Below are 27,534 nucleotides of genomic sequence, written 5' to 3'. Positions count from 1 at the left end.
AGCTGGTGCAGTGCTGTGTTTTTTAACTTTCAGCCTGGGAACAACGCTGATAACACCGATGTTTTTAGTTGTTGCTAAGTAATGTTTATTCCAACCAAGGACTTTCTCAGTCTCATGCTTTGCCAGGGAGGAGGGGAAGCCGGGAGGAAGCAGAGACAGGACACCTGACCCAAACTAGCCAAAGGGGTATTCCATACCACAGCACGTCATGCCCAGTATATAAACCGGGGGGAGTTACCCGGAAGGCCCAGATCACTGCTCGGGTCGGGCTGGGTATCGGTCGGTGGGTGGTGAACAATTGTATCCTCTCCCCTTGTTATTTCACTAATCATTATTATCATTGGTGGTAGCAGTAGTGGTTTGTATTATACCTTAGTTGCGGGACTGCTCTTATCTCAACCCGTGGGAGTTACATTCTTCCGATTCTCCTCCCCATCCCTCCGGGAGCGGGGGGAGGAACGGGGGGAGTGAGCGAGTGGCTGTGTGGTTCTGAGTTACCGGCTGGGCTCAAACCACAACAAGCTATTAAAAATCTTTAAATATTTTTGTCAAAATCTGATCAATAATTCACAATTTGTCCAAGCACTGTTCCAAACCTTCTCCTGAGTTCAGGGTTGTATATTGCTCAGATGAGGTACATCTAAGCCTCTGCTTGCAGACTGACACAGGTGAAGAACTCCAGGCCCTCAAGAGCAGGAGACAAGGCATCGATGATCTCTAGCACTTTAGCATGGATCCACTCCCCTGTTCATGAAGCCTAGAAAGCTGGGATGTGAGGTAGGCAGAAGGTGTCTCAAGTTTAGTTCTGTATTTTAATGGCAGGCTCAAGACTAGACTCTAGGTCATTTTCATTCCAACTATCCTGTTTTTACCAGGTATATTCTTTGGACTGGGTTTAAAGTATGTGGGATATTAAAGGGGAAACTTCTCTCCTGCAGTTACATGCTGCTTGTACCACTTTCACGTATTGTCAAACTAAGTGATGCTGTGTGATCATGCTGTGCAGATAAGACAGCCAATGTCTATCCTGGAAGGGCTTCCACATTTTCAGACATGTGGGATTTGCAAACACTGATATGCAGAGTCAGATCTTAAGAGCATATGACACTCTAGGACACCTGTGGGACTAGCCAGCCTATGGGACTAGTTCGAGAACACTACAGACTTAGCCCTTGAGCCCCAAAGTACAACCAATTATGTGATAAAAAGTAATCTAGTCCTGAGAGTCCTGACCCTCTATGAAGCATATTTAAATGCAATGTTTTTCATTTAATATAAATTCATTAAGAGGCATGGAAACTCTTCGGCCATCATCCTCCCACAGCAACATCTGAGATGACTTGAATTTCCTTTTCACATAGCTGTTCTAATCTCTGCCTTCACTCATGTCTCAGTTCTCTTTACATCATGACTGAATTTGCCCTTTTATTTCCATTTGGTAGGCAGATTCTCTAATAACATTGTTAGGTATAGAAGAATGCAAAATCTAGCCTGGTCATACCACAGAGGGAATAAGCCATTCAGATTTGGCCTAATGATTTCAAGGAAATATTTTCAAACCCACTGACAGCAAATAGTATCTTTTCATTAAATTCAGTACACTCTGGATTAGGCATTGAGTTTTTAAGATTACTGATTAAGGCACTTTAGTGTGGTCCTTATGTTATTTAAATAGATTGAGAAACTCTTAAGAACCTGCTAGTCTTTAGCTTTGTTTATTCCTAGCTAAATACTTTACACACTAAGAGATAGCTTGATCCTTTCTCATGCTTGATTAATCTGAATACCAGTATTCTCTGAGTTGGCCCAGGTGCTTCATGTAAAGTGAATCATTATCAGCATGCATTGTCAAACTTGCTTCCAATCTTCCTTTTAAATAGAGTGCAAGTCCACGTAGTGAAAGACTACAAAACTGTATCAAATTTATCCATAAGGTCACATACCCTTTGTGTTACAGCCTTCCCATAATAAATAAACTTGCACCTAAGAGTAGCCACTCATTTTTATAGTTGTCTGTATGTCATTTCAGACTGCTGATACAGTGCTGCCTGCCAGTACTCCTACTGCAGACACAGAGTCAGCACAAAGTCTAATAGCATCAGCAGTCGATGATATCTATAGGTATGTGTAAAATGGGGTGGGAATGAAAAATCATGCCTGGGTTTTTTTGAGTTTTTTTGGGGGGTTGGTTTTTTTTTACACCAATAGTTTTTGTCAGGTCTTTTGCCATTTCTGAGCTTTTTAAGGCACTTTCTTTACCTCTTTTTCCACTAGATTTTAAATTGACAAAATTATCAAATCTTTGTGCTACTACTGATTGGTCATACTAAGACAATACACAGAGAGGCAACCCCTTTACATACAGAGTTTCTTTAATGATTTTAAGGGATCTAACTTGTTTTCATCTGGGAAAAAGTTTTGGTTGGTTGGTTTTTATTTTGAGCTTTGTTTGCTCATCTTCAGAATCACATTTGAGAATTTTAGTACCTCTGTTTTCCATGTGTGGCAGAGTTCATTGTCCATGATTCAACTCAGTTATGCAAGGGATAAGTTTAATTCCATGTAAAGGGCACTGAGATTTCTCAGCATATATGCTCAGTTCTTAGACGTATACAGAAAAAATTTACTGTGTTAGTACAAAAAAAAAAAAATCTAAACTTTTCACCAATTTCAGTAAATATTTCATAGGTGTAATATTTTACCTGCTCTAAATGATCACAGGAATCTTGAAAATATAGACATAAATACTTGCATTATACTAAAATAAATATAAATTTATTACAAGTAAAATGTTTCTGTTTATCAATATGAATCATATTGATAATACATACTTAAAAAACTTTAAGAAGGGTTTCTGTTAATCAGCATAGAGAAAAACTATATTTTTTGCTGCCATCTTAAATGAAAGAGCAATTATATTCTTTACTGCAAAACCGAAGAGGACAAAACATGTAACCCAGCTTATTATGGTTGGTAGCAAACATTGGCTCGACAGCTCCATTCTCTTTATGGAGGGGAGCAAACCACCCTCTCTGAAATTACAAAATGCTGAGAATATCAGACCACACCAACGTAGGAAGAATAAATTAAACGCAAGTGATCCTCTCACTCACCAAGTATGTAGGTGATAACCATAAAGGAGAAGTAAAATTTTTCAGAACATTAGAAGACAGAAGGCACCATCCTTCAAAATCCACACCTGAGAGGAATCAGGAGAAAGGGGAGGAGAAAATCGTTGAACATATTAAACTACCACTAAATCAGGAAAAAGTTATAAGTACCAAAATGGCATGGGGGTAAAACTCTAGTAATACCTATGTACCACAGAGAGACAATCAGCTGGTTTGTTGGGTTTTTTTCTACCAGTGTCTGGCATCACACTTGCTGCTCCTTTGGCTTCCCTCAGAGCATCCTGCTATGTTCTCCTCATCTCATTTGCTCATAAACAACCAGGCAGTAATTAGTTTGATACTCACTACATCTCAGTCACTGTTATTATATATAATATCACAAGTCCCCCAGAGAGGTTGGGGAGCCTTCATCCCCACAGATAACTCAGAAGCTGTCTGGACATGGACCTGGGCAACCAATTCTAAGTAACCTTACTTCAGCAGGGGGTTTAGACAAGATGACCTCCAGAGGTCTCTGCCAACCTCAACCTTTCTGTGACATCATGTTAGCACAGATGTTTGCATGGTAAAAACAAAACTGTAACACCATTATTAAAGGAAATGAAGCTTTCCCATATGCTATGAAATCTGCAGTTTCAGGTTTCGGACTCCAGATTATTTTACTAATTGTTTAATCTTTCACTGCCCTATCAATGACCAAATACATCTACAAGCTCATCATATTTCTTGTCATCTTCTCTAAGTTAATGTAATGCTCAACATGATGCAGTAGTGACAGTTCAAGGAAATAAAACCTTTTCCATATAAGGGTACATTGGAAACAGCAATGTGAGCTACTTAAACAAGACAGTATCATCGACTTTCAGAGCCAGTTTGACTCAGATTCTAAAAAACAGAGCTTCTCCTGGGACCATGAAAGAAATCATTGTAAAAATCTTACTTGCACGAGGACAAGATGTGGGTCTAAAAGAGATGATATTTAGGAAAGATTCTTTTTCTTGGGAGAGGGTTAGTTTTATTTGAACATACCTGAAACATGTCTTACTTGTCAAGTAAAGTTATGACAAGATTCTGGTCACATATAAGCACTTTTCTGAAAGAAATCACCTGAAATCACTGTTTCATATCAGAGTTGAAGAACTCTTCACTGGCTGCACTTTGATTACTTCTCTCACAGTCTAGAAATAAAAGTCACTGTGGTCCTTTATTGACATATTGAACTATCTAGTATCTCTGTCTCGTAGGTCACAGTTTGAATTGTACTGTCAATGTAAACAGACACCAAAGTTAATGCAGTATTTTCTTTACTGTATTTCATGGTAATAACTGAGCAGTGTGTTGCAGGACAGTGTTCTCCTGTTTGTTAGTTGACATATTCTGCCATTAAAATCAATATAAGCAGTAATTAATTTCAGTTGTGTAGTGCATTTCTTGGTGACACTATTTGCCATCCTGGATTTTTAATGATTTGTCTGCATATTTGAGTCCTTTTAACCTACCTCCATCCAATTTTTCTGGCTGGCTTGGTAAAAATCTCAGTACAAACTGTGTTTCTGGGAAACACAATTAACTTGAAATGCTAAGATTTCCCCCTTCGTATTTAGGAAGGATGACACAGAGCATAAAAACAAACATCATAACAAACCACACAAGCTGCAAGCAAGGTAGGCAGCATTTGCCATCTGCTCAAGGGCTGTCTGTTGAGAATCCATGCATGTAGGTCAGGAGTGATCTGGGCAGTTTGTTAGATACACCAGATAATATAGAACAGCTCAGATATGACGATAACAGAATGGAAAAATGTAATAATGTTTTTAAACTTTTTGTCTAGCAATTCTGCAATTCTTCTTCCAAACAGTTTCCTGAGAATGTATTGCTCAAAACAGGGACTGTTGTGATGCAGTCAGTACTATAAATTTCCTCTTTCCACTTTGCAATAAACTTCTGCCCTTATGTATGTTAAATCTGTCTTTCAGTGAACATATTCCTCTGAGAAGAGTGGCCAAAGCAGCCAAAGTTCTTTGGCATTCCTGAAGTGTAGAAAGAAGTACTAAAGGCAAAGTAGGAATGAACAGATGCATCTAATCAAAATCAGTAACTGTTCCAAAGCTGAAGCATAATCACTGGCTGTAGGGTATATGATATATGTATATATGTCAGGTATTAAAAAGAGCTGGTAAAGAAGCTTTCTGGATATACAACATGTCACAGGGATACATGATCCACGCTTGATTTTATTCCTGAATGAAAAACAATGGAAGGGGAGTCAAAGAAGGACTCTGTCATAAGAGTTGACCTCCTCCTTTTTTTGTTCCCACAGCATTTTTGGTGAGAATAGGGCTTATTCCTTTGTGGAAATAGACTTTTTTCCTTAAACTGCAGCTCTGCTCCATGCAAGCTTTCCACAATACCAATTTGTCAAGATTTCCCCAATGCCAAACTGTATAGAAAGACAAATTGAATAAAAAATGACTAGCTTTGCTGGTAAGTATATTGACTTTTCTGCCCCAAACCTGGACAGCAGGATTAGAAATTATATATATATATATCTCATATAAGAAATTATATTTTCCTCAATTATATGTCTACATAATATGGATCATCAGCCAACAGAAAGGAGTCAGACTGCTCTCCAGAAGACATCTGCAGAAACTAAGAATGGGAAGAAAGAGGTTTTCAAGAGGCTGTTGAGTTCAGTTTTGCACATGAAAGGGAAGAAGATTCACATGCAGATCTGGGAGACTTGTGCCATCTGAGTGGCATTAAATTTCCTATGTTAAGAAAATCTTTTCAGAGTTAGCTTTTTAAAGCATTTCTGAAGCCAGTTTGAATCAAGAGAAACACCCAAGATGGTACAGAAAACACTCCTGCTAATTCAGCAATGCCAGTAGAGTGATTAAATAGAAAGTTATGTGGCCTAAGTTTTATGCTGTATTGCACTGCATTGCATTGCATTGTATTGCATTGTATTGTATTGTGTTGTATTTATTATATTGTACCATATTGTATTACATCATACTGCATTCCATTGCATTTTGCATTGTACTGTAATGTATTGTATTGCAGTGTATTCAGTTGTATTCTATTGTATTGTATTTATTTTTGGTTATTAAGAGCATCCAACCCTGAAGGCTGTGGGAAACTTTTTTCAGAAGTCTCCATGGGTTTCTATGGAATTCTGGACAAACATATTAAGAACAGATCTCTCAATAATGACTAGGTGTCACATTAAACTCATTGGCTTTGCCTCATGTCTATTACCCCTCTTGTCTATAATTAATACGCAATTGAATAATTAAAGCCATGGATTGTTATTATTATTTTTTACTGATACTTCGAGCACTGAAACCCATAGCAAAACTCTTCCTGATTAGGTGGTGGAGGATTTACATTAGTACTGCATTTGTAGAAAGGGCTTTGACTCATTTCAGTAATTAGTTCTACTTAGACAGAAGATTTATAATTCCTGCAATCATCTTTTTGCAAAAACAAGGTGCCTTCATCTTGTTAAGGAAAAGCAAATATCACCACAATGTGACTAAACAAAAATCCCATAACCCAAGAAAATACCCCAGCAGCCATTCTACAAAGCAATGATTACACAAAGTTCAGGGAGCTAGTGATGTACAGTATCTAAATCACTGCCAGAATGCGGAAAATCATGTTTATGCTCAGGTTGTACTTTAAATACAGAAGGATCTGTTTATAATCATGCCACAGACAGTCTTGCATTCAAGCTTGTTCATTAGTTACAGCATGCACATGAGCAGCCAGCTTGGAAAAAATAATTGTTATCTACAGATTATTTCAGATGTGTGTTTAAGACTATTTATACCAAATATACAGGATCTGAGTGCACACTACAACTTGCCCTAGGCCCACAAGTAGTTTCACCATGAACACATACAAGCTGATTGTTGTGTGCGTCTGGAGACAAAGGAAAGTAGTAGGTTGTTATGCTGCTCCTGACTGGAGCTTCTGCCCGGAGCTCTCACAGATCACTGTCTATTATAAATGCCAACAAATTATCCTCTTTCTTACCTAAGGTTCATTTTTTGTATTTTTTTGTTCTCTGCAATTTGATAGCTAAGGCCAGCTAATTTAACTTACATATCTATACAAGCAAAGTAAATACACATAAAACTTTCCCTCATGCTGCAGGCAGCACCCAAACCATGGCCAAGAGACCAGCAACCTCTCCTAGCCCCCACAAGACGATGCTGCATGCAAATTCCCTGCTGTGACAGTCTGACTGGCCCATGCAAATTTCCGCCCTGTGCCCAGGAATTGCTTAGGAAAATGCTATTTAGCTCAAGCCAAAACCATGCTGAGGACTGGACTAGCAATTTAATGATGTAGAAAATTTGAGTTCTAGGGCCTGGGAACATTCCTCAGGACTGTTTAATTTACTAGCGTGGCTGTAGCCTTAGGCTTAGGGGCTTCCTTTTAGCCTTTTGCCCAAGTGGAAGAGCCAGGTAAAATCCTGGATGTTGTGCAGCTTAAGAAAACATTGAGGTGTATGGCACTTAAATTACATGTAAATATCTGCTACAGCAACTAACATCAAGAAATGAAGGAATGAATTTATCTTTACTGAACTGCCAAAACACAGCTGTTTATAAAGTTAAAGTAATTGGCATTTTTCTCAGGGCTTCTGGACCACTTTTCAGAGGCACCTATTTGCCTCCATTACGTTTTCAGAGAGAAAGGTTTTGGCATCCCTGCACAGCATGTCACCTGAACTGCTTGTTGCTGTCTTAAACAGGAACACAACAGCAACAAGGTACTCTGCCTAGAGACTGTGAATGTTGATCAGAGTCAGTGATGCTACATAAACTGTGATTTGGAAGACTTGTAGTCCAGCACACCACTCCCCTGCACTCAGCAAAGTGTGCCAGCCTGCCACTACCGGGAACTGCTCTTCCAACAGGTACAGCAGGGATCCTTCCCAGGACTGCCTCAGGACTGGACTGTTGAGAGTCTCTTTCTGAGAGTCCATCACAGTGTACATCCTTCCTACAACCTGTTACTCCAAGGAAGAATTTAGCTTTCAATTACCTACAATGGTGTAAACACAATGAGTCAACCCACAGAGACGAAATAAATGCCACTCGTAGTCCTTGCTCAGTTACATTCCCTGCAACTTATCTCATGCTGGTGAATGACAAGCCCTGGTTAAGTGTGCTGCACCTGACAATGCAAGCTTTCAAACAGTTTTCTAACTAATTTTGACTGTAAATTACTACAGAAAATAAACTTTGAAATAATTCCTTTTCTTTGCAGTCCAGAGTAGTGTCTAATTATATTCCAAGGAAGTAGTAAACTCTTCTATCACTGATGAATGGTTGGCAACATCGTTTATTTTAATGGATATATATTACTTTGAACTAAGTCTTTGCCATCTGTTCTGATCCATAATTAGGAATGTAAAAAGAACATATTTCACAATTACATCACTAAAACTTACAATGTAAGTGACTTAAATGCATATGTATGTTCTCTGAACAATGTAGCATGCATCTGCGATGTTTTTCTCATGTTTCAGAATAAATCAGAATGGACAGAAGCTACTTAGTCATTACACAGTAATTTTCTTGATGTCAACTTTGTTCATAAAATCCAGGACATTATACAAGAAAGATTCTACTGTATGGGCACTTTAAGCAAAGTAAAAGTATATGTGGATAAAATGGGAATACATCCAAAACAATCATTTTTTATTTCAGTGTCTTTAAAAAATAAACTTATCAAGATATAACTATGTTTCTGTAACCATATGTTTCCTGCTGTTTAATGGACAGCTGTGAGATTTTACTCTAATCTCTTGGGATTTATCTGATGGAGAAACTGAACTAATGACTTCTGTAGCATTAGTAATATGCTATACCTTAACGCAAATAACAAATCCTGGGAAAAACAATGTGTTGGACTCACTAGCACACTTATATTTCTTATAGCATTTACACACTCCTCTGCCTAGAAGAAAAAAAAAAAAAAGAAATAACGAGAGTAATATAAATGATATTTGTGTTGTGATGTCATCGGTGGAGTTACCCTTCATCTTCAGCAGAAGATAATCAAACATGGATTCTGCATTCAGCAAAAGTGTCATCAACTGAACAGTATCAGGGAAGTCCTTATCCTCAGTTGGATTTAATATGGTAGGAGTTTGGAAATTGTTTGACAGTTAATTTGTTACGAGCTTTCAGTAAAAATGCATTAAACAAATAGACAATAGCAATTGTAAGCCAATGTGAAAATTATGGAAATAATATTCCAACTTCCTAGTGCCATCTTGTCCTGAGCCTTGTGAAGCCAAGCTGAAAGCCCTTCTTTCTCCTACAAATCCTAAATAAGGGAAATGCCATCGTATATAAAGTACTTTCCCAGTCCTGCTATATTCATGCTTCCATAAGTACTTCCATAAAAGGATATCATGTGCTCAAATATTGAGAAGCATATTTCAGGTATCAAGTTTCTACCTAACTCAGACAGAACGGCATATGGGAAGTGCAGCAAAGTGCGCCACACAAGAACTACTGCACTATGGCCATTGCATGAACCTTTCACACCAAGGGATGAGTCATGCTTTCCACTTCTGCACGCTGTGTGTTACCTGTATATTGGAAAGTACCTTGTTCAGATTGTACTGGAGATTTTGAGTAATTTCAAAAGGAATTCTGTCTTATTGCCTCAGCTTGCTTGCCATTAGTGGAAATGTTTATACTGCAAAAGAGACTCCATGTGAGCATTAAACCCAGGTCTGGGAATCATAAGGCTTGAGATTTTGTCACAGACTGAAGAAGACAATTTATTACAACTTCCCCCTGCTCTGTCTCTGGATAAACCAAGATCCATGTGTGGGGAACCAATAACCATGTGATAATGTATTGTAAAGATTTGTTCTAAGGTAACCAAATTGATTCAAATATTAATCAATAAATAACTGAGAAGAAAAACCCTTAATCTCTACTACAGAATGTGAAAAAGGGGGAAAACAAAAAACCTAACCACAATGCAGGTCTCTTAGTCAGTAATTCCCTTACCATTTGAAAGACAGAAACATCTGCTGCTGCTCTAAGAGGCATACTGGATATGTTGATCATCTCTGACTTCAGCAATCATTATTAGTGCACCCAAGAGTATTATCACCAAGCTCAGGGACATATGGATAGCTTGGCTATTTGAAATGGGATTGGGGGGGCAGAAGAATTTTCACAAGTGGTAGATTACTATCCTGAGGGTCTCAGACAAACTCATGTTAGGTTATTTTTTATCATCTTTTTTATATAGTGCATCTGCAATGCATACTATCTCTATAGGTGTTGTGCTCTGATATTTTATAAACAGACCAACTGCTTCAGTACTACATATACCCTTATGTTTTCCTCAGTCACTGATACAAAAGCAAGTATCTATTAACAACCTGTTAGATGGTGAAGCTGAAAGTGGTCTTTGAAAACAAACAGAATGAAGGGATGATGTCAGGCAGCATTATGACAGGATAGCTGTCTGGAGGTCAGGAGATTTGGGTTCCCTTTTTAGTCTTTGTCATTGTATTCAAATAGTTGATCTCAAGGAATTCACTTGCTCCTTAACTTCTGCTTCTATTGCTTTTTTTCAGATGAGGCACTGAATTTCATCTCATTTGGCAAAAGACACCGCCAAAAAGTGGGAGGGCCCTTTCTTCACGCCATGTGTTAAGACTTATCCTGCTATTAGAAATGAAGACCCAGAGCTTGTACAAGTATTTGACAGCAACTTTAAAACACTAACTATAGGTTCCCCAAAAGTTTAAACCTGCTATTTGTACCTTTACAAAAGTCTCAGTGACAAACTAACAGTATCTTCGTCAGAGGAAACAGCTCATCTTGCTCACAACATCTGTATACGAAGGATGGATTTGGGCAGGGGGGGACTGTCAGCTTTTAACTACAACTCAGCTGTCCCTCTGAAATCACCTAACCTCCACTTCCATTTTTCTAGAATTTCTGAGGTTTTAGGCCTGCTCAACAATTATAGTAATCTAACTCTTCATAGAGTCAGATGAGAGCATCTTTTGTTCCAGTCACTTTTCTTGACACCATCAAAGATGTAGATCAGGGGCTCTATTATTCACATCACTCTGGCCCATTTTTAATGGCGTTCTAGCTACAAGATCTGTACCACAGATAGGCCCTACTGACTGCTGTAGGTGTGTTATACTGACATAGTAGTAACAGTAAGGGTATATTACAATGGTTAATGTACGCTGTTCACAAAGGGTTTAATACTTAGTACAGCTTACCTTTTTAGCATTGAGACAAAAAATTGCTCTGCTTTGGTTTGAAATCATATTCCATTTTTCACGTCTGTGTTTCTGCTTCTTGCTGAGATGTTTCCTACAGAGCACTGTCAAAGGGCATAATTTTTAAGCAGAATAAATGTGCAGTAATTTATCAATTCATAGAAATGTTGTTGCTAAGAGATTATTGTAAATCACATGCACCTCATGCACATCCCAGCCGGGGACCCTGACAAGGTTCCAGGGCTGGTGCTGAAATACAGCACTCTAATTAAGAAAATGCTCAGGCTCTGAATATACCAGAGGTGATTTTGCTTGCTTTAAGCCATCTTCTTAGACTACAAGAAAAATTATTATTAAATGGGAAATATTTAACTTCAGGGTTAAGAAGAAAATTCTACTTCACTTTTTCAGAATGCTGGTCACAGCAAGTCTGAAGAGAAGCCTCTTGGAGGTGATGGTAACATCAGTGAGCTCCAGATCACCCTTTCTGTTGTCAGTCAATGTTTAATCTTAGAGACTGATTACACAATACAGTAGTGAAAACTCTTATGTGCAAGTGGCTAGATTTGTCAATATGGCCCTTTAAAACTTCCTTCCTGTTTCTCTTCAATAACTCAGTCTAACGATACACTTAATTTTTCTAACACCAGAAGTCATATTAAAACTCTACTGGAAAACAAAGGCGTAGAGCACAAACTACCGTGCAGCATTCTTTGGTATGTGTTTCAAAGAGGACACTTAAATTATTACACAGGTTCTTTCTGACCCATTAAGTCCACACATTTTTATTTTTATGCCCCCTTTCCCAATTCCATCTATGTGTTACAGAATCACACGTTAGTGCTGCAATTCACACCATCCTGTTTTGAGTCCATCTCTAATACCACATCCCCACCTGTTCTGCTGTCCCTGAAACTGAATTGTCTGGGTGAAGAACAGATGAACAGAGGCAGCTGTAATATAGCACAGATCATGATAAAAAGTAAGAAAAATGACAGGCGAGTCTGCAGTTATATCTTCTGTGGTTCCAGCTGAATACATCAGACAGGTCAAGAGCTAAAATAAACTGCTTCCATAATTCTTTACTGAATTCCATGGGTAAATTCTGATAATTCCAGATGGCTCAAACCCCAGTGAAGGCTGTGGCAACCACAAATGCACAGGAATTGAAATCTGTCTCTATGTGACTTCCTTCGTGCCTGATGATAACCATGAAAGAAGAGTGCCACTTGACACCCAGAACCAGGGACTTTTGGCAAAAGAAGGAACTGGTTTGTGAAACGTTGCAATATCACTGTATCCCTCACCCAGTGAGCTATACATCCCACAGGTGCTACCATGGAACTACACTGTAGGGGTTGGAATAAGTAACATACATAGCACTCACTGAAGGTGACAAAGCTGTGATGAAATTATTGGTACCAACAGACAACCTGGGACAGATTTAATAAGCAATTCCATATTCCCACTTTCCAATCTGATGAACCATAATTTTGTGCAGACTTTAATCTCAAATTGCTAATAGAAACACTGTTTAAATGATTTACTGTATCTGTTATCAAAGCTGGTTATGATTCCCCAGTCATTCATGAAAAAGCAACCAGGTCATAAATTGATGGATGTGCAATTAATTTGCTATTTATGTGTATCCTGACCTATGTGAAACCTCTGTGATTTTTAGACATGTATGTGAAAGCATCATTTAGGCCAACCTGCTTGACTGTATCTATGCTACTGCATGTCAACAGGCTTTTTTTCCTGTTATCTTCTCTCCTCTGAGTTCATAACAAATGTGTCACACAAATTGACGAGTATACATGAGACCACAGTAAAATAAACTGATTTTCAGAGGACTAGTGTTCAGTGCTTCCACAAATCTTTCAGCATGATAGAAGCTGGCCTTTGCCAAATTGTACTCAGAATCACCTAAAAATTTAAGTCTAATATTTGAAAGCAGTGAATGTTATTTTGTATAGTTGCAAATCAACAGTACAGGGGACAAAAAAATCTCATACATCACCAATCCTACACTTGTCTTATTATCCTGATTAACCTATTACTTATGTGGCCAGCACAGAAAAGTCCCATACCAGACAAATGTTCTGGTTTTCAGGGTAGTTTATCATTCCAGGATCCTATCATATGAATATTGATAAAATCCACACACCTTGTATAAAATTTTAGCTTTTCATTTTATTCAACAAAAAATGAAGTTGAAGGACAGTTAAATTTGGGCAGATGATTACCATGCCATACTCAGTTCTGCTGTGCCCAGTCACTAGCCTGCTAGGGTTTTTAAGTTGGACAATTGATCCTGGGTAAAAATTAAGATGGAGGAGGCACTGGAGTGCAGTCTTATCAAGTTTGCAGATGACACCAAGCTAGGGGCAAGGCTGTCATCCAGAGAGACCTAGACCTGCTGAAGGAATGAACCGAAAGAAACCTTATGAAATTCAGCAAAGAAAAATGCAAATTCCAGCACTTTGGAAGGAGAAGTCCTTTGCAACGACACAGGCTGGGGACTGACTCAGTGGGAAGTAGCTCTGTGGAAAGAGATCTTCTTAGATAGCAAACTGAGCATGAGCAAGCAGTGTGACCTAGTGGGGGGGAGTGCACCAGCAGTGTGCTGGGCTGTATTAATAGAAATGTCACCAGTAAATTGAGGAAAGGGATTATCATTCTCTACTCAGCACTTGTCAAACTGCAGCAAGAGTACTGTGCCCTGTTTGGGGATCCCCAAGATCTACAAGACAGACATTGATAAACTGCACTGAATTCAGTGGGGGGACATGAAGATGTTTGGGAGCTGAAGTATGGCCCTGTAAGGAGACACTGAAGAAGATGGGCTTGTCCAGTCTAGAGAAGAGATCACTCTGAGGGAAGCTAATAGCAGCCTTGCCAGTGCCTACAAGAAGGTTACTGAGAAGACAAAACCAGAATCCTTACCATGGCACATGGTGGGAGGACAACAAGCAATGAGCATCAGTTGAAACAAGGGAGGTTCCAACTATATATAAGAAACTGTTTCCCAGTGAAGACAGTCAGGCTGCCCAGAGATGTGATGTCTGTCCTTGGAGGCTTTCAGGACAACAACTGGATAAAACCCTGAACTACCTGGTCTAACCTCAAGCCAACCCTGCTTTGAACAGCATGGACTACAGAGCTCCTCCTGAGGCACATGAACTACTCGATGATTAAACTCAGTTATTGAAAATGCTAATTCTGTTCTTTAGTTGTAATGGATGAAATAAATATCGTGGGATTGTTTTGCCTTTCTAGTCAGATGAACACACCACAAATTCAAGACATGGGGTTTCTCAGATACTTATATGCATATCTTTGAAAGTCCTTTCTTGAGAGTGCTTTTACCAGTAAATGTCAAACATTCACATATTGATAAATTTAACATAGATAACAGACTAATCAAATAAGTAAAGAGTAGACATAAAATATTTTTTCTTTTTTATTCAAGGTCTTTAATGGACAATTTATATTAAATCTTGCTTTAATGATTTTAGGTATTGCTCTCCAAACTGACTATCCTATCACTTTCTGAGAGATTACTGTCTTTGAGAAAGATTTATAAGAAGTAAATAAAAGTCATCGAATAAATCCAGCTCCAATAAAAAGTCAAACTTCTTATGTTAAGACTCTAATAACCATGCGTTTAACCAATGATGTGGGATAGTGTCTTTGAGCAGGCAAACACTCTTCTCTATTGATTTTTAGAATAGGACAACCTTTGGCAGAGAGGCAAGACATACATCTGGGGAAAAGAGTTTAAACCATTACAAAAGGATTCAACAGAGTACATCTGCTTGATCCAAGGACAGTATCAACAGAGAGAGAACAGGGTGTACACAACTGAGACGCTGTTTATAGCAGAAGGACAACCATGGTAACCATGGTTATCACATTTAGAGGCAAACCTTCAGTATACTCAGGAACAGTTAAATAACATTTCACTAGTCATTAATTATCAAATATAGCTAATAATAACATGGGGGGCAAGGAGGCAGAAATAACAAAACTAGACTTATTTTTCTATACAGCCTAGTTAGCTAAGACAGCCCAATCTCCGGCAAAAGGATTCTAGTGATCCTTTTAAGTGTGGTCACTGTATTGTGTCTGGTTACAAAGTACGTACACAACATCTTGTGGTAGGAACCTACCTATATATGGAAACATTTCAAACATACATGACTTGTGTCAAGACTTCTGTTCACTATTGTGACTTATCTGAAAGCCTGGATGTGTTTTACATTGAGCCACTTGTTAACAAAGGGTGAATTAAGGACAGGTATAGTTTCAAAGTGCCCTTGCACCTACAGATTGAAGTCTAACTCTTAACTGATAATATTTTGATAGATTCAGAGCATATTTTTGAGCGTGTATGCACGCGTTCACGTGTGTGATATTTTAGAACAAGTACCAAAATCTTCCTGCATAGTTTGAAGTTAGTGTCTTGTTTTACTCCAAATTCTGCCATTATTTTAAACTATAGCTTAGTTTCCAGTTAGACCTAAATCCTTTACTCAATGCAAACACATTTCAAATACTTTCATCACTATACCATGTCTATCCTTCACAATGCAGATCCAAAATAATGCCACAGTAATGAAGTAACCTGAATGTTCAAAAAGCAGTTTTAAAAAACAAAACATGAACAGGAATATTTTCTGACTTAGTGGGTATAATAGTGGGGATATTTAAGTTTTATGTGCACTGTCATTTCTGCAATCAATATTATTCCTACAGTTGAACCAAAAATAGGTAACAAATTTTCCTACTATAGATAAGGCCTTAATATCAATTTTTTTTCTCCATCAAACCATAGAACATTTCCGCACTCACAAAATTCCAAGGAGATTATCAGCAATTTCCAACATTTCCAGATGCTTTTTTATCATGAAGGAAAGTGTCCTAAGCTATATATTGATATTGACTAATGGCTTTGACCAGAAGTAAGGAATGTAGGAGTGCTCTGTGCTCTATGGCCTTCAAAAGTTATTATCAAAAGACTATTCTTGGGTCACCAAGTGCAGTTTCTGGTTATCTAAAATTATATAACCATTTTCTTAAAATTATCCAGCTTATCTTAACAGTAGATGGGTTTTTTTCTTCCCCAGAAGACTGCCTCAGAGCATCATTTCTTTCTTGAAAACTTTCAAATTCACAGTCTAAACTGATTTATGACTTTTACCTTGGGCCATCGCCACCCTTTTTCCTTTCCCACCTACTAGTAATTAGTCCCTTGATATATTCATAAGAAACATTCCAGCCTCCCTTAGATCTTCTTTGGCTAGCCTACGTCTGACATGCTTTTGCAGTTTTTCTTACAGTAGCTCTTCATTTCCTCACTTTTCCAATAGGCTTTGTTTGAACACCACTGAAGGAATGACTGTAGCATGAAGTCATTCCATGTTAGACACTGAGAGCAACAGAAAGACTTTATAAATATTTTCAGTCAGAGCTTACACTTCCAGGAAAAACAAAGTCAATCAACTGCAGTCACCTGAAAAAAAGCCAGCTTCTTGATTTCTGGTACCCCTAGAAGCGGTTTCCATGATGTAACTCAATTACTGCTCTTGATTGGAAAGAATCAGCATTAAGCAGAGGGCAGTATTTGCACTAGATTTCATGTTCTCGAACTTTCTTTTTCCTAAAAATCATTGTTTAGATTTTTCTATTGCAGGATGACATTACAATGAATTCTGAGATTTAGCAAACTTTTAACATTAATCTGGGCTATAAAAAAAACCAGTATGAACACTTTACCAGCAAAAATATTGCTAATGTAAAGGACCATTTTCTTTTAAAGGCATTGATAAAGAATACACAATCTCCTTTTTCAGTCAATTTTTCTAGAGTGGGATTCTTTTTGACTCATGCTAGCTGTATAAAGGTTAAGATTTTGGCCTAAGGTTGTTAGGTAACCAGGCTGCTCCTACAGTCAGTGCAGAGATACGCATCTTAACAGGGCAATTCAGTAGGTGTGTAAAACGCGCTCTAGCCTTTCTCTAGACTAATGCAAAAAAGACAAACACATTCAAAGGTCTACCACAGAGGAGATGAATTTCATTTTCTTCCTTCCACCACCTTTTACAATGGATAGGAAACTGGACTGGATCATGAGTTGAACAGCAGTATACATTAGCATTTGTTCCAACATAGTAACCAGAGAAGCATGAGTGTATCTCCAGCACAATTCAGATCATAATTTGGCCCCCAGTGTTGAGCAACTCCCATACTTTCAAAATGAAACAGTTTGCAAACCACCGAAACTGCAAGCCAAAACTTGCTAGGTTGGCTTGTCATCAGAAGAGCTGTTGTGGGAAAGTGCTTAGGGAATATAAATCTGCCAATCTCTCCTTTTATTTGTAGTAAATCACATCTCTGTCGGTGGCCCTCATATTAATTTTGTTGCAGTAATGCAAATGAAAAGAATATTCTTGCAGAAAGAACTGAATTCAACTAAAGAGCCTCAATCTTTCTCAGGCTATAAACTCTAAGATGCCTGTTTCTATCACAAATCTACAGTTCTTGTGAAAGTAATTTTCTCCATTGAGAAATCCTTTTATGGCAGGATAGTGAATGGTGTAGAAATTCTACATAGCATAGTTTGCATATTTAATTTGTTATAATTGCACCAAGGGCTTTTGGACAATTCTTTTCCTATATCTTGGCAGTATACAGATTGTGCTCTGTTTCTTTAACATTTGAGTTTTGCAACACTCTACATCTATTTGTTGTGTACCCTAGAGTCAGCTTAAAATGTGTGAAGCTTTCATCAAAGTTGGCTTCAATTTCTGTTTTACGTTCTATTTTAGACAAAGCTTTACTTCCTTTTTTAAAATTTTTTTATATATATATATTTGTGCCTTAGGCGATTTTTTGTAAGCACTGATACTAATGAATAATCTGTGTAATGAAAATAAGTCTTCATTTTTGGCAAATTACTAAATCCCATACTCCTCCTCCTCCATTAAAAGATGAACTGTTTAGAAATGAAACACTAGAGTATTTACCAACACAATTAAACTCTGTATAGCAATCTCAATTAGTATACTTTACAAACAGAAAATAGCTTTGACTCTTCTTCGACTGGCCAGCTAGAATTCATTAACATAATTGGCATCCACTAAGAACACAGCAATAATCTACTAAAACACCATGCCAAAAAAAAAAAAAAAATCAATAAAATAAACTTATTTATATGATAAAGATATTCAAACCACAGTTCATTAAACAAAGTTTCCAAATTATTGACTATTTCCTTTCAGGGCACCTTGCGGATCATCCCTGTGCAATGTCTAGGGACGTTTCTGTCCTTACAATTCATCAACTGCAAAGTGGTAGCAGTATACACAATAAATCAAGCAGTTTTAAATATGTAACATACATGCATGGTCTGACAGAGATTTAAATGAGGAGGCAGTAATACAAAACTATCTCTTTCAGAGTCAGTCTGAGGACTTTCATTCCTACAGATCACAATGAAGAAGGAATATGGTTTTCTATTCTAAAATCCTCTTAAATTTTGTGAGTCCAAGGACCTGACTTAAAGGTGCAAGGACTTCATGAAACCAGGAGGGAACTGATTCTGATTTGTGTTTTCAAAGATCAATTGAATGACTGAAAAAGGGAGCAGAGAGGTCAGATGTTACACAAACACAACTTAAAATAATATTCTATAGAATTATATAAAATCGGATTATTTAGATTAACTGAAGGGTAAAGAAAAGAAATATAACTCATTTAAAACTGGAGCTAGATAGTCCTACAGAAAGAATAATCTGTAGCTCCTCTTGGTACTGACCCAGAACATCCCTTTCCCATATTGTGCTTTAACACTGAGAAGAAAATATCATTAAAATGCAAATACTGAGAAAAAGAGGAGATGATATAGATAGAAACTGCTCACACCCAGTAGTTTGCTGAGAACCTGCTGGAGTGGAAAGATTGTTCAAGCACTAATACATACAGAAAGGGATCTCTCTTTTACAGAAAACAAACAAACCAACCAACCACCAAACACCAACAAAATCCCCATCCTTAAAAATACCATGGGGAGAAGGACAAGGTGGAAGAGTGAACAGTTCACAAACCCTGTGAAACCAAAAGCACAGTTCACAAGGTTCACAAAACCTCAAAACAACACAAGGTTTGCCCGTCCCTTACTATTAGTCATCTACAAGAAATGTTCCTCCCTGACCTCTATGAATCCTCTTCCTTGCATAGTTGCTCCTTCTGGTTTTGGATATAGTACTCTCTGCTAGGGCACTACACACACTGCTTTTGAGGAATCTTTGTTCTAAGTCTGAGAGCAAACCTACATCTGGCAAAAGAACAGGTGATTTCACTACTAAGGAGAGATGGAACTTTATACAGAGGAGACAGGCGACATTCTCTTTGTGTTACACTGGAACACAACCAAATCCTGCAATGCACTAATTTCCAGCATACGCCACTTGAAACATGGAACATGATGGATTTTTTTCTTTTTAGGTTTACCACAGAGTTTTGCTCTTCGAAAAGGTAAGAAATATACTGACAGCATTCCCAGAGACTGACAATTTACCTTCATTTTCATCCACCCCACTCTCACACTTCCCTGTTATTTTAGGACTTGTAAAAATCTAGAAATGCTCTAATAGACAAGGTCTGAGCAAAACAAATTTGTATGGGCTCATGACCCAGTTTCATATACAGAAGTAGTTAATGGGGTTGATTTTCCTTTTCACCCATAATTTTCAGGAACCAACCCTTGGCTGCAGCTATTGTTCTACACTAAAGACAGTAAAGTTGCATCACCTGCAGGAAGTACTGGGACAGAAGGAAACAGTTTGCTTCCTGGAACTCTACATTTGCATTGGAGACACTGGGTGTGATTTGTGACACCCTTAGCAATAAAGCACTATTTCCTTCCAGCATGAGCAACCAACCACTTCTGGTAGCCTGTCTGAGAGGGGAGATGAAGGTATGCTTACACTTACTGTCTGCATACTCCTTTGAAATACTTTCAGGAGATCAAACCCACACATTGTTAAACACAGTGGTTGCATTCCTGGACTCATATAGGCCAACTACACAGGATGTTTGGAATGAACGGAGTGAAAGGGGACAATTTCTTTCCCATTAAATAAGGAACAAGTTAGTATTAGAATTTTCTTTCAACATCATATTTCCTTCTAAAGAGAGATTTCTGCAATCATGATACGATGCTTACCACTTTCCCTCCAAAGTCTTACTTCTAAAAATGTTAGAAAGCCACTTGATAGCAGACTTCAATAGAGTTAATTTAGAAACTGTCTAAAGCAGCCTTATATCCCTGCTTGGTAATAATGAGAAAGGGCGGAGTCACATACTATTTAAACAACAAAGTAAACTGTAAGCTATGATAAATAAATGCCTGAAGAAAACACCCTGCCCCCACCTTTGTTTGATTCAAATGAAAAAATACCAGTTTCACCCAAACCACAAATGCACACATGCACACACATACACACTAACACTGCAATTCTAAATTCCAGGATTTGGTGACTGGAGCATTTTGAACAGGTGAATTAGTGCATCAGTAAAAACACTGCCCTTTTAATGAGGACTCACAATATTTAGAAAATGTATTTCTTTATGTTTTTATTTGCTAAAGATTTCAAAAGTTTCAAAAACGTTTCAGAAATTACCATCTCTATTTGTTCTTGAAATCCTATGTAAAAATTTTATATTGCTTTTACTGTATTGTTTGCTACAGTACTTAGTGCTTCCCTGTTACATAATTTCCTCAGCTCATGCCTTGCCTTATTAATACATTCTTTGTTCTTTTTTTCTATCAGTGAAAAGCATCTACCCTAGCTCTTCATTGTACTCTGTGTTTTCACTGTCCTTTAGTTTTTACATGCGTTACGTGTTCTCCGTGCTTTTCTTCACACTAATTTTTCTCGAACTTTTCCCCATTCTTGACTGCACACGGTCAAAGAAATAAAAAGTATCTCCATGCTGGACAATGTGCTGCAACACCACAGTGTAGCTGCTGTCCTCCTAGAGCCATATAGCAACAAACCCTAAGAACAGCCATAGTAGGTGAAAACAAAGATCTCTTTAGCCTAGTATCCAATTCCCAACAGCAGCTATTAGCAGATCCTAGGGGAGAGCACATGAACAGGGCAAACAGAGACTACATAAATTCTATACATTCTCTCAGCCTCCGGCAATCTGTGACTCAGAGACATGATCATATCTTCTACCTCTGAAGAGGCCAAAGAGGCCTAGGGAGAAAAAGAATAAAATATGACTCAGAGAACATGCTGCTAAATGCAGTACAACTTGAAAAAAAGGAAAGAAAACTTATCTATAAATTGGTCAAAATATTAAAAGTAGCTCTAAAGAAGTTTGCTTTAGGTACTGAATGCAGTCTAGCCACATGGGACAGCAGTCCGAACCCACTTTGTAATCCACTTGTACAGAGCAACAGGCTGCCCCTTCCAGATTTACGCACATTTTGGTCAAGATAGGTAATTTGCCCTAAAGGATTTAAATAATAGGTCTTGCTAACCCTTTTGCCTGAAATAGGTTAGGAAATACTCACAGATCTACAGGGTAGTTGCAGTCAGAAGAGAGGAAGTTTTCAACTGGGACAGGTAGACATGACAGGTGCTATCAACCCACAGCAGTATACAGCCAGAAACGATAATAGATATACCCTGTGCCAGCCAAAGCTACAGTGATTCCCAGCTATCCACCACCATGCTGCCACGGGAGATTACCACATGTAGAGTTGTGCAAAATGGAGTGCTGTAGCAATGGATGGAGTCAGTCTCCTGTTAGTAAAGTGAAACCTCAATTGCTTTACGAAATGCAGGTTTCATTAGCAGAAGTGTTAATGCTTTTCCGTGAAAGCACTCCTTTTACCAATTCTTCTGCACTAAACTAGGTGAAGTGCTTCCTAGCCTGCTTCAAACCACAACAGCTAACCCCCTTCACATTGTTAAATAAAATATTTGAAATTACTTAGCTGATTTTGTCAGAAGAAAGTAGGAAGTGCTCAGGGAAACTTCCAGCTGAAGTCCTGGATGGGATAAATTATAAGAGAAGGCAATAGTATGTGCGTAGAAAGCAATAGTAGGATATCCTCAGTTGCAACACCTATTTGCAGAACATAATCTACCTTCAACCATGATGTCATAGACAAACTGGTACAACTTGGGAGATTTTTACTTAATGCACTGTCAGTTAATACAAGTTTTGACAAGGTATGTCTGTGCACTGAGTTTGGTTATTTCTTTGCTAGTCTAGTTCTATAATGACAGAGGGATAAATCAGCCACGGTTCTAATGGGCACCAACATCAATGCAAGAAAGCAGTGAGAGAATGAAATGCATGGTGTGGGTAGAAGTAGGCAGGGAGGGGAAAGAGCTCCTACTTCCACAGTAGCATTCAGTCACAATCCAGTCAGGCATACTGAGACTCATTAGGAAAACAGGTATTCTTACAGGAAGACTGATGGTTCATGTTCAAGGAAAAATCTACAGATCCATCAAGAGCATTTGTTGTGAAGACAGAAGAAATACTAAAAGAAAGATGTATGAAAAAAATCTCATCCATCCTAGAATTTCACATACTTTAACTGAACGTCCCGTAGCAGTGGTGTTATCAACTCCTACCTTTCCTGATTGCCTTAGTATCTAGCTCCAAGAGGCTCCTCTCCCGATTTCCCAGAGCACAAGACTTTCAAAGCAAATCAACACACAGCCTAGATATCTTAGGGTGACTTGAAGAACTCAAGCCAGCCAACATCCAGAAGTCTGTGCACTACTGTGTCTTCACACTATGACCATGCCTGTTGGCCTTCATGCATTCCATATTTCTTCAAAAACTCCACAGTGTCTGAAAGACACACAATCCTCTTTTTCGTAATACAGCACCATTGGGTCAAGTCACATTTCCAGGAATCTGTAAGCAGGACTAACCTGGAAGGTTTTAATACACTATTTCTCTATTGTCCTTGCCCTTTCACACAGAAGAAAAATGAGTAAGATTATCACCTTGCTAGAGCCAATGAGTCTTACAACAAGGCCATAAACTTTGGTGGAATGCAATCCTGCTTTACATACAAAAAGTTTTAGGGGAGCCTTTTTTGTTCTTGGTAATGCATAACCACATCTCTGGGAAGGATAGATCATCACCACAAGAAGGAGGAAACAATGTTCAACTGTTCCACCTTCAGATATCTCCAGAGGGGTCAGAGGAGAGGTACCCTATTTGCTGATACAGCTGCTGATTCAGCTTTTCACCACTGGTGTGAGAGAAGGCACACCAGGAACCACTGGAATCAAAGGCAATTTAATAAATTTTTACATTTGCAATACAGAGTCCTGAAGTAGTAGGTACAGTCTGTATATAGTGGACGCTTCGTCCGTCAGAATATAATACTCATCCTGCTAGGGTACGAAGACGTACTGAAGACACACATAGTGGAGTTTGGGTACAAGACAGATTTCTGCCACCTTGTATCTGTATGAAGCAAGCAGTAAGCAATATTTTGCCTGTTTCTGCACACTGAGTGGGAGGTGTATACAGTTTAATACACAAGGGAATCAGACATTGCTTGTGAGATGAAACTTCTAACTTCATAAATTATGAAAGCTGTTTAGCTCTTGGACCTTGTACGGCATTCATTGTTACTAACACTATTATTATGACATTTAGAAGTTAGAAGTTAAGAACAGACTCATTACAGCGACAACTAGTCTAAGGGGAAAGCTTTTCCATTCACTTCTAATGCATTCTACGATTCCTTATCATGCTTTTAAAAGACATCATGCCAGTTCGTATGGTATTATGCAGCAGATCTCAATGTGTTATGACATTCTGTTTTCTGCAATGTGTAATACTGAAATCAGAGCAGGCAATGAATTATGTTTGTACTTTATATAATCCTTTCACTGATTATTACTTCCTGTCAAAATGCAAAGTTCAGCAATATGTATAACCATGGACCCACACCTGAAAAAAAAGAATGAAAATTAAAAAAAGATATGTGAACAATAGGATGTAACTTGAAAAACAAAATAAAAATGAAACCAAGTACAAGATATCTGACTGTACTTATTTAAGTCTATTTTTCAACAATATGACCCTCAAGGCTGATAAGTCTTTGTTCTGTTACCTTTTTATCCTTGGTATGGGGTGGGGGGGGGAAGGCCCATTTGCTCCAGCAAAATAAAATATGCAATGAGAGTCATAAAAAGCAATAAGAAAGTAAGACTGCAACTGCATAAATGAGTCTGCAACAGTCTTATTTAAATCCCTCTTATGGCAATGAAAATCCTTTTGAATTCAGTGAAGAATATCCAGGATGTGAGAAATTAGAAGTAGGCCTTGTGAAGCACTGTGGGAACAACCACAAAAGCATCCAATAATATCACAAGAAGTGGCAGCAGACGTAACAGCTTCTCTTGTGAATTATTAAAGGTGGTTGGCAGAATTGGTGTCACTATGCTTTGCCTCTTTTTACTTGCACAGGATTTAAAGAAGCCATAACTAGATTATATTTGTATAACTTAACACTTACTATATTCATGGAAAACTCAGCTAAAACAATTCAGCCTTGAAATCACTTTATCTTAGTGTTCAGATCTAAAAATTGTAGCAGACGTACCAAGAAGTGCATCAGCCACCTTTGCCCCAAGGGTGGCAGTGGACCTCTCAGGGATAAGGCACAAAATGGAAGGAATTAATAAACATTAGATTTTAATCTGGTCCCTCATGCCCGTACGTGTCCTCAGACAGGTACTTTTTACACACATAAAAATGGACTTCAACTTTCATATCATGAATTGAAATCTTTTATTTCACCAGAAATTTAATCCTCTATGAAACAATATGAAAAGCATTTGTATGGCAAGCAATACAACATTGACTTATTCTTTTCTTTTTGACTACAGAATAGAAATTATGAGGTCTTAAACTACAGAGACGCTACCTTCAGTCCATGAATTTCACACATTTTCAAAATGTAGGAATTTATTAAGTTTCTCACATTTATCTTTTTTTAAGTATTAGTAATATAGATATACCCAATTTCCCTGCAGACAGATGGCAAAGAACAGTAATTAAATATGGCATCAAGAAATGTGAAACAGAAGTTAAGAAAACCAGGTAACAGGGGAAATTAAAATTATAGACAGGATAATTCCATGTTTGATAGGACTAAGGACAACAATTGATTTTTAATAAAAATCAGGAGTAAAAGAAATCCTAGCTCTTGTGAATGTTGCTGCAAAGGTGGCAAGAATATCAATTACATCAGAAAAGGCAGATGACAAGATTGTTAATCATGCAGGAAAAGACAGAGGTGTTCCTCATGTTTCTGTTCTGTGTTCAGAACAGACCTAAGTGTGTCTTTGTACTACAAAATAATGGTGATATATTTCATTTTCCAAGATTAGCTAAGGATGATGTTGAAGAGAAGCAATTAAAAATAAACACTGAAAAATAAGCTGGCCTGGGTAACTTTCTCCCAAGAAACCTAAAATAATGAGTCACCTGGATGTTTGAGAATTTCAACACATTTTGAAGATTCAGAATTGGCTTTTTGACTTGCCTTTTGGAATTTTCTTCACCAATGCTTCAAAAAGAGAAATGTTACGATCCAAGGCAAACTAATGGCACAGCTGCAACAGGACCACCACAATTCCAAAAGGGGAATTGTTGATGTGTATTATTTTATCCCATTAAATATCAATTCCATTCTTAGAATCATAGAATCATTTGGTTTGGAGGAGACCTTTAAGATCACGGAGTTCAACCATTAACCTAACACCGCCAAGTACACCACTAAACCACGTCCCTAAGCATCACATCTACATGTATTTTAAATACCTCCCGGGATGGTGACTCCACCACTTCCCTGGGCAGCCTGTTCCAATTTGCATTTATACGACCTAAATTTATATGAGGGCAGCATACTATTGCGCACATTCCTGTTGGTTGCCACTCTGGACGCATGGTTGATATCGCACGGAAGTGTTACAGCAAGATGACTGTGTTTATTTTGAACAATTTAGTCAAAATTATGTACGTCACTGCTAGCTCACCTAACTAAAACATATTGCTGCTTCTGGGTGAAACAAGAATAACAAGAGTAAAAGACACAGAGGTTCCCCATGTGAGGAGATAACCCAAACTCTACATAGTAACAGAGGGCACAGTTCTTACAGAAAGTGCTATTTATCTCAGCCTCTGACCTTAGCTAGAACTGTCTACTCAGGCTTTTTCACTTGTACTTTAAATACAGATTCTGAAGTACTAAATATTATCAGGCTCAGTATCACAACCAAAGTCTGCAGAAGCAGAATACTATTAGCTGCCCCTGCTATTTGTGGAAGCAGAGAGTGTGGTGGTTGTCATCAGTTTCCTTCTTGGGTGTCATTCAGAAGGAAGTCCTAGTCACCCTTCTCTAGCCTAAGCAGTGCTGGGTACACTTTTGGCTTTTCTCACTTTCTTGCAGTTCAAGCCATGTCCAAGGCAGGGACACCTTCCACTAGACCAGGTTGCTCAAAACCTCATCCAACCTGGCCTTGAACATTGCCAGGCATGGGACAGCCACAGCTTCTCTAGGCAACCTGTGCCAGTGCCTCACCACCCCCATAATGAAGAATTTCTTCCCAATATCTAATCTGAATCTCCCCTCTTTCAGTTTAAAGCCATTCCCCCTTGTCCTATCACTCACACCTTTGTAAAAAGTCCCTCTCCAGATTTCTTGTAGGCTCCCTTTAGGTACTGGAAGGCTGTTAGAAGGTCACCATGCAGCCTTCTCCAGCCTGAACAAGCCCAACTCTCTCAGCCTGTCTTCATAGGAGATGTACTCCAGCCTTCCGATCATCTTATTCTACAAGATAGAAAGTTGGTTTCCACCTTGAAACTTGAGACTTAATAGCCCTTCTATTATTTTTATTCTCCAATTATAACTCTGAATATTCTTGTTATCCCTAAAAAATACAACACTCTTTTTAATCTTGTTACATTCTTGGCCTTTGTGACTTGGCAGTGAGTTCCACAGTCTAACTACAAGTTTTAGAAGTAGAGGTAATTACAGGTTGTAGGAGGGGGGAG

This window comes from Strigops habroptila, chromosome 3 (assembly GCF_004027225.2).
Source record: "Strigops habroptila isolate Jane chromosome 3, bStrHab1.2.pri, whole genome shotgun sequence".
NCBI classification, from domain to species: Eukaryota; Metazoa; Chordata; class Aves; order Psittaciformes; family Psittacidae; genus Strigops; species Strigops habroptila.
Note: the sequence above shows the minus strand (reverse complement) of the source record.